We start from the raw sequence: 7,889 nt of genomic DNA, 5'->3' as shown, positions 1-7,889 counted from the left end.
TTCTGAGTATAAAAATCTCATAGCCAAACTGAATTTTAAAAATGTTAATAAAACATCCAAAGTTTTCCTATCAGAAACATCCATAGATATAACTATGGAAATATAACTTATAGTCCCAGAGATAAAACTATGCTGGGGACAGGATCTACCAGAAATCAAAGAAAATTATTTTTTAATAATTTTAATTACATCTAGAAAAGAATATTCTGGCATGTTGAGTGGTTATGTAGAAGAGGATTCTACCTAACCATAGAGATAATCAATAAATAATTGTCAAATTAATGACTGTCTTATAATGGCAAATGAGATTACAGAAAAGTCATGTTTCCCTCCTGTCCAATCTACTTCTTCCTGCCACACAGGAAGGAATGAATCTCCTGGATGTGATATGAGCGTAAATCAATCCTACCTACATGTTGTTATTTCTAGAAATCTGGTATTCTCACCCAAGGAACAAATTTTGGATGGTAGATCCTTTTGGATAGAAAACCAGTGAAGGGTTTGACAAGTCTACTTCTTCCATTATTGCCTCTCTGGTACCAAGAGGATGTTACCTTCACTCTGCCTTTCAGCATGCTATTATTAACTATTATTATTAATAATATTGAAAGGGCCCAACAATGAGATGTCCCTGGCCAATTTCAAGATTTTAATTTTTTAAACTCTGTGTACTCTAACCTCCAATATAACCACTCCAGAACTCCCAATGGCTTCTCTGCATATTACTTAAACTTCACTTAACACAGATGTTAATGTGCCTGACTATTAGCGTCAGACACGACTGAGCGACTGAACTAACTGACTGACTGATTATTCCAGAGGATGTAGTTGCTGTCACTAGCAATCTCACACATTTCACCTTCTTCCCAGACTTGTTAGATAATACTTGCTTATTTAGGATGCCATTTACCAGTAGTCCCAGCAGAATATAGTCATCACAGTCACTGATCTGATTAGTAGAAACATAGCCACGTTCTGGAGAAGGTAACGGCACCCCACTCCAGTACTCTTGCCTGGAAAATCCCATGGACGGAAAAGCCTGGAAGGCTGCAGTCCATGGGGTCACTGAGTGTCGGACACAACTGAGCGACTTCACTTTCACTTTCCACTTTCCTGCATTGGAGAAGGAAATGGCAACCCACTGCAGTGTTCTTGCCTGGAGAATCCCAGGGATGGGGGAGCCTGGTGGGCTTCCGTCTATGGGGTCACACAGAGTCGGACACAACTGAAGTGACTTAGCAAGCAAGCAAGCAAACCAAGTTCTATTTGTCCCTCTTTCAGCTGATTCTCACCTTTTAGGTCAGAGCCAGTCAACACTTGAACTCGGAACACTTTAGCAGGAGAGTCCAAAACCACAGTCAGATGGCTTCCAGGCTCAGCTGACTTGGCATAAAAGAAATTCTTATTCAAACTATAGGTAGCCTTCAGACTAGTGTAGATGGAGGCAACAGGGTTGTTGGGAGAACTAATGTCATCCTCTTCAAACTCTTTGAGACTCTTGAATTTGCCTTCAAAGGAGGAGTAATTGCCCATTTGCTGGAAGAGGAAAGGGAGGAACTGGACTGGTGTTTGCTGCATGAGAAGATCATGAAAATTGGAGAGGAGGGAGTCACAGGGCATTTCTTGGTAGAAGAGGAGAAGGAAATTAACAAAACAAGTCTTTAGTATGAAAGACTTTTCCAGTGAAGCCCAACAGAGAGAATTCCAGAGTCATCCAAGGTTTGTTTTCCCAGGCAGACACTGTAGTAGCTATTTCGGTGACAAATCCAGGGACACATTTCACATCATCTTCAATCATCAAGAAATAGTCAGAGTGGTTGGTAGCAAAGTTCATGAGGAAGGCATAATCCATGTTCTGCTTGGAATGGAAGGCTACATAGGCAGGAGTGTCATTAAAGTTTCTCTTACGGCCCTTCAAGGAAAGATTGCTTTTAAGAGGCATGTTAATCACTACTAGCTGGCTGGTCTGGATATATGGTTTAAAGGTGGTTGAGATATTGGAGATCATTTGACCATGCCACATGGGATCAGGATCTGCCAAGTATACCAGAATAAAGAAGTGTTTCTGCTCAGATAAGGAGGAAGAATAAAAGAGAGATTGCAGGGTGTCCAAGAGGTAGCTCCTTTGGGGACGCTTCACTGAGGAAATCCCTATGGTCAGCAGTCCTAGGAGTGAAGGAAAAAAAAGAGGACTTGTATCAACATAGGGAAGTGAAGGAAATAGTTGCTATGGTTGAGGTTATAAGATTTTCTTATGTCTTTCCAATATGCCAACTTTCTGTATTATTATAGATATTTTACATTTTCTCCCCCCTAGATCTGTGTATGGACTATGTTAGGAGTAATGCTTCATCTCAAGTTGTGAGGGGTTTTTTAGTGCTACCTTTGAAAAACTATTATGGAAGAAATAAAGATGATGCACTAAAAATATTTGCACCTATGTCTCCTCCTTTCCAAAACCACATTGAAAAACCAGAAAGGTTACCATGAGAGAATTGCAATATTTGATGAATTCCTGCAATGAGAGAATATGAAATCTAAGCATAAGAATTCATATTTCAAAAGACACACAGAGAAAATGACTGCACAGATACACCTTTATTCCAAAAGTCTCAGAAGAATTCTAAGTCTGAGCCACCAAATACAAAGGAAAGGACCCTGGGATGGTCACCTGGATAATTAATCAGAATTATATCCAAAACTACTGAACTGGTGATCACCAAGTGGCTGGTGGGAGATCTGTCAGGGTGTAAGTCTTATGGCTGGAGAGAACTTAAGAATGGAGGCCAAGAACTCTAGACATAGAGGGAAAAAGGAAATAACACAGCTGACTGGCATTTGTTTATATGGTAAAGTTCTGCATATGGTTCCCTGAAGAACGTGAAGTAGATATTCATAACTATAGAGGTTGCCAGAGAAGTTTATCTAAGCAGATAAGGGAGGAAATAGCACAGGTGACTTAGGGCTCTAACAGAAGAGACAAAGGATTAGTTCACCCGAATCAGCTACCCACACTCCTTACTTTCTCCTTATGTCACTGCTTCTCTGCAATCCAATGAAGCAAGCTTTCTTAATCACAATCCACTGTAACAGGGTGGCAAACAGAGATGGCTATTTAGAGAGAAAAAATGAACAATCTATCCATTCTAGATTCTTGAATATTAATCTGAAAGATGAATCACCAAACATTTGATTATAAAGCTTGAAACAAGAATCACCAATATAATGAAAGAAAACCAACTCAACAAAGACGAGAACTCTGAAAAGAGAAACTAACAGGAAAGAGTGCATAGAATAACATTTCAAATATATTAAACCCACTCTCAAAGAGATTGGAGAGGAAACCAAATTCTTTGGCAAAAGAAAAAACTTGTAGAGATCAGAGTTGATAGAAAATATTGACATGAGGATTTGACCAAATTTAGGTTATATTTTCTGACAATAATACTTTATGGGCTGGTGATACATTCCTCTATCAGAAGACACATAATGGCAGGTTATATCTGTTTTTAGGATGTTAGCAGACTTTGAAGTTCAGTGTCTAGATTCATTAATACTCCGGAGGTTGCAATATGGTGATATTCTAAGGCAAACATTCCTTCTTCATTTGTTAACTGGAATGCTTCTATAAAAAGAAAATTCCCTTCACCTACTTCTTGGTTACCAAGCAGTATAGTTCACATAAGGAAAGTGAGATAAATATTTGATTCTTTCCCTTTATTTACTAGCTTTCAAAATAATGCTAGGAGCTGGTTCCCTTGCATTCTTCATGGTGACAAAATTTTTGCTTTTTGGTTGTTGTTGTTGTTCTTCTTCTCTATATCTATGTACTCATGGTTTTCATACCATTGAAATTTTATCTTTATTGACTTTCAAATTGTCCTGTCTTTGGTAGGACAATTAATTATCAGAGATAATCAGCCTCTTAAAATTGGGTCCTGAGCCCTTTTGATACAACTTTAGTCGTATTCAAAAGCTTCCTTTCCATATGGAATAGATCCTGCCTGTGACCTGGAGTCAGCTTTTTCCAAGGAACTCCTTTTAGAGGAAGTTCTTTCTAGTAGATAATGGGATTTATATAATGAGTGCTCATTGTAGTAAGTCATTTCTAGGTTCTAGTGAACAGAGCTAAAACATTTTTAGGAGATAAAACACATTATGAGTTCAATACCAATATTTCAAAATGCATTCAACTCAAAAAGGCACGTAAATGTAAAGAAAAAACAAAGTGTTTTCCTTATTAGGAGTATTAAAAGTCCTGATTTAAAAGGTTTCATGTTCCCTAGCTAGCCATAGATTTCAGTAACAGATGCCAGCATGGTTATCAGGGACAAGAGAGAAAGGGATACTGATGCAGCAGAGGCCAGTGAGGACAACAGTTATACTTACCTCAAAATTATAGGCTGCTGCTATAGATGATACTTAAAACTGTGAGACTGGATGAGTTAACCAAAAAACTAAGCCTATAAAGTATTGGGTATTGTAACCCATAATGGAATATAACCTGCAAAAATTCAAATCTCAGTGCTATAGACATGAAGCTAATACAGTATTGAAAATCAACTATACTTCAACTTTTAAAAAGTAAGTCTAGATAAGGACTGAGCTCTGGGGTATAACATTTAGATGTTGGAGACAGAGGATAAATCAGCATGAGAGTGAGGAACTATCAAGAAATTTAGAGGAAAATTTAAGAATCTAGGATCCTTGGAAGCAATAAAAGAATGTTGAAAGGGAGTGATCTGTGTCAAATGCTGTCATAGGTCCCTTTTGCTTTCCACCTGCCTTCTCTATATACCCTTACCTAACCTGCCCCTGCATGGCATATCCTCTTGAGCACACTCACTTTTTTTCACAGGAGGAGTTCCAATCAAGATACAGGAATTCACATTTTTGAGTGGTTCTGAGTTTTTCTGCATATCTTTGAAGGTTTCCAGGTGGTTTGTTCTACTTGGGCTGATTTGCATCCAGGTTCTCTGCCAAGCTACCACCTCCTTTTCCTGCTGAGAAAAGGGTAAGTCTCACCTATAACGTTCATGCTTTGTGGGAATAATGCCTGGATTCCCCTTTGTACAACATAATGATCTGTCTCCAGGACAGAAGGCAGCTTGCTCAGGGCTCATTTCAGTTTCTTACTTATCTTCTGAAACAGTTTTACACCAGAGGTTCTTGTATAGGTTATGGGCCCTGGAGTGAAGGGAGATGGTATTTCTTTACTTGTCTTCAATTTTATGTAGGGAATGAGATAATGTCAGTATATGCTATTTTCCACCCACAATCATCTTTATGACTACAGTCTGACATGGGTCACTTAATCCCATGAAGGACAAAACATTTTAGGTGTGAGAGATACAAGAGTGCTCAGTTGCTTAGTCATGTCCAACTCCTTGTGACTCCAGGGACTGCAGCCTGTCCCTCTGTCCATGAGATTTTTCCAGCAAGAGTACTGGAGTGAGTTTCCATTTCCTTCTCCAAGGGATATTACTGGCCCAGGGATTGAACGCATGTCTCCTGCATCTCCTCCATTAACAGGTGGATTCTTTACCACTGCACCACCTGGGAAGCCCAAGAGACACAGGAGACAGCCTTGTCTCCTTTAGAATTACAGGAGACAAGGTAATACTACCCCAATGCCACAATCTAAACTCTCCCATTGATGGCACTTCACCCTTCCAAATTCATTCACCACTCTCCCTTTTCTTCTTTGCTGTTACTGTTTTCTGGTGGTGTTTTCTTGAAAGTGAAAGTGTTAATCGTTTAGTCAGGTCCGACTCTTTGTGACTCCGTGGACTGTAGCCAGCCAGGTTTCTCTGTCCATGGAATTCTCTAGGCAAAAATACTGGAATGGGTAACCTGTCCCTTCTCCAGGGGCTCTTCCAAACCCAGGGATCAAACCTGGATCTCCTGCATCGCAGGCAGATTCTTTACCGTCTAAGCCATCAGGGAAGCCCAACTCCCTAGAATTTTTTTGGCTTGGGGAAATGACAACTTCTCTGAGGTTTGAGATCCTATTATATAAAACTGAAGGGAAATGTAAAACTTTGAATTCAAGGGAAATTTTCTAAATTTTTTACTAAACAAGGAAAATATTTTCTACCTTATCAATTGCTAATAAAAGGGGAGGGGGCATTAAACATTAAACAGTGTTATTTCTGCCCAGCCCTGAATTCTCTCTTTTCAGAGTGCCACATCCCTTACTGTCTCCATCAAAGAAAAATGATATATTGAGTCTGCAAGATTTGTTAACTTTCTTTTTTGAGTGTCTGGGATTCCCTGGTGGCTCAGATGGTAAAGAGTCTGCCTGTAATACAGGAGACCCGGGTTCGATCCATGGGTCAGGAAGATCTCCTGGAGAAGGAAATGGCAACCCACTCCAGTATTCTTGCCTGGAAAATCCCATGGACAGAGGAGCCTGGCTGACTACAGTCCATGGAGTTGCAAAGAGTCAGACACGACTGACTTCACTTTCACTTTCTTTGAGTGTCTACTATTTAGTGATACTTTCACACAAATAGATGCTGAATGTTCCCATTCAGAGTCCAGCGACTTCAACTGTACCCCACCCATACTTTCTGGTACTCACCAAAGACAGGAAACTTGAAGTATCAAAGGGGTTTTCTTTAATGAAAACAAATATTGGGAACACGACTGCTATTTCAATAACGATGAGTATCCATAGGAAATCTCTCATGGTGCTGACATAGGGAGCTTGTACAGCCAGCTCTCAACCTGTGATCCTTGGATGTATACTTGCTAAGTTGCTTCAGTCGTGTCTGACTCTGTGCGACGCCATAGACGGCAGCCGACCAGGCTCTGCCGTCCCTGGGATTCTCCAGGCAAGAACATTAGAGTGGGTTGCCATTTCCTTCTCCAATGTGTGAAAGTGAAAAGTGAAAGTGAAGTTGCTCAGTCGTGTCCAACTAGTAGTGACCTCATGGACTGCAGCCCACCAGGCTCTTCTGTCCATGTGATTTTCTAAGCAAGAGTACCGGAGTGGCTTGCCATTGCCTTACTGAGAAAAGTTTTCATTTGGTAGTGATACTTTGTTAATGAATCAAGAAAATACAGCTTACTTGTGTAATTAGCATTCTTTTTTAAAGATAATTTTTAGGGCAGTTTTAAGCTCACAGCAAAATTGAAAAAAGATACAGAGATTTTCCATTTACCCCCTTGCCCCTACATATGCATCATCAACACCACTCCCCAGAGTGATGCATTTGTTAAAATTGATGAATCCATATTAACACATCATTATTACTCAAAGTCCACAGTTTACAGTAAGGTTCATTCTTGGTGTTGTACATTCTATGGGTTTAGACAAATGTATAAATGACATGTATCTACCATTTTAATATCATCCAGAGTATTCTCACTGCCCTAGAAACCCTCTGTAATCTACTATTCATTCTTTTCAGTTCAGTTCAGTCACTCTTTTACCCACTACCTAATCCCCACTTATGCTTTAACTGTCTCCATAGTTTTTTCCTTTTCCAGAAAGTTGTGATTACATGGTGTGTAGTCTTTTCATATTGACTTCTTTCAATTGGTAATATGTGTTTAAGGTACCTCTGTTTCTTTTCATTACTTCATAGCTTATTTCTTTTTAGCACTGAATAATATCCCATTCGGAGAAGGCAATGGCAAGCCACTCCAGTACTCTTGCCTGGAAAATCCCATGGATGGAGGAGCCTGGTAGGCTGCAGTCCGTGGGGTCGCTAAGGGTCGGACATGACTGAGCGACTTCACTTTTCACTTTCACACATTGGAGAAGGAAATGGCAACCCACTCCAGTGTTCTTGCCTGGAGAATCCCAGGGACGGGGGAGCCTGGTGGGCTGCCGTCTATGGGATCACACAGAGTCGGACACGACTGAAGTGACATAGCAGCAG

The 7,889-nt window shown here is 40.1% G+C and overlaps 1 pseudogene; it reads right to left on the bottom strand.

Moving 5' to 3' along the window:
- Positions 1 to 733: 733 nt before the first annotated feature.
- On the bottom strand, positions 734 to 6,691 carry LOC148778257 (alpha-1,3-mannosyl-glycoprotein 4-beta-N-acetylglucosaminyltransferase C-like; annotated as a pseudogene).
- Between the last annotated feature and the right edge of the window lie 1,198 nt (positions 6,692 to 7,889).

The sequence above is a fragment of the Moschus berezovskii genome, chromosome 4, assembly GCF_049115385.1.
Source record: "Moschus berezovskii isolate FMDL1 chromosome 4, NW_MosBer_1.0, whole genome shotgun sequence".
Lineage (NCBI taxonomy): Eukaryota > Metazoa > Chordata > Mammalia > Artiodactyla > Moschidae > Moschus > Moschus berezovskii.
This window is presented reverse-complemented; position numbering and strand designations above follow the sequence as displayed.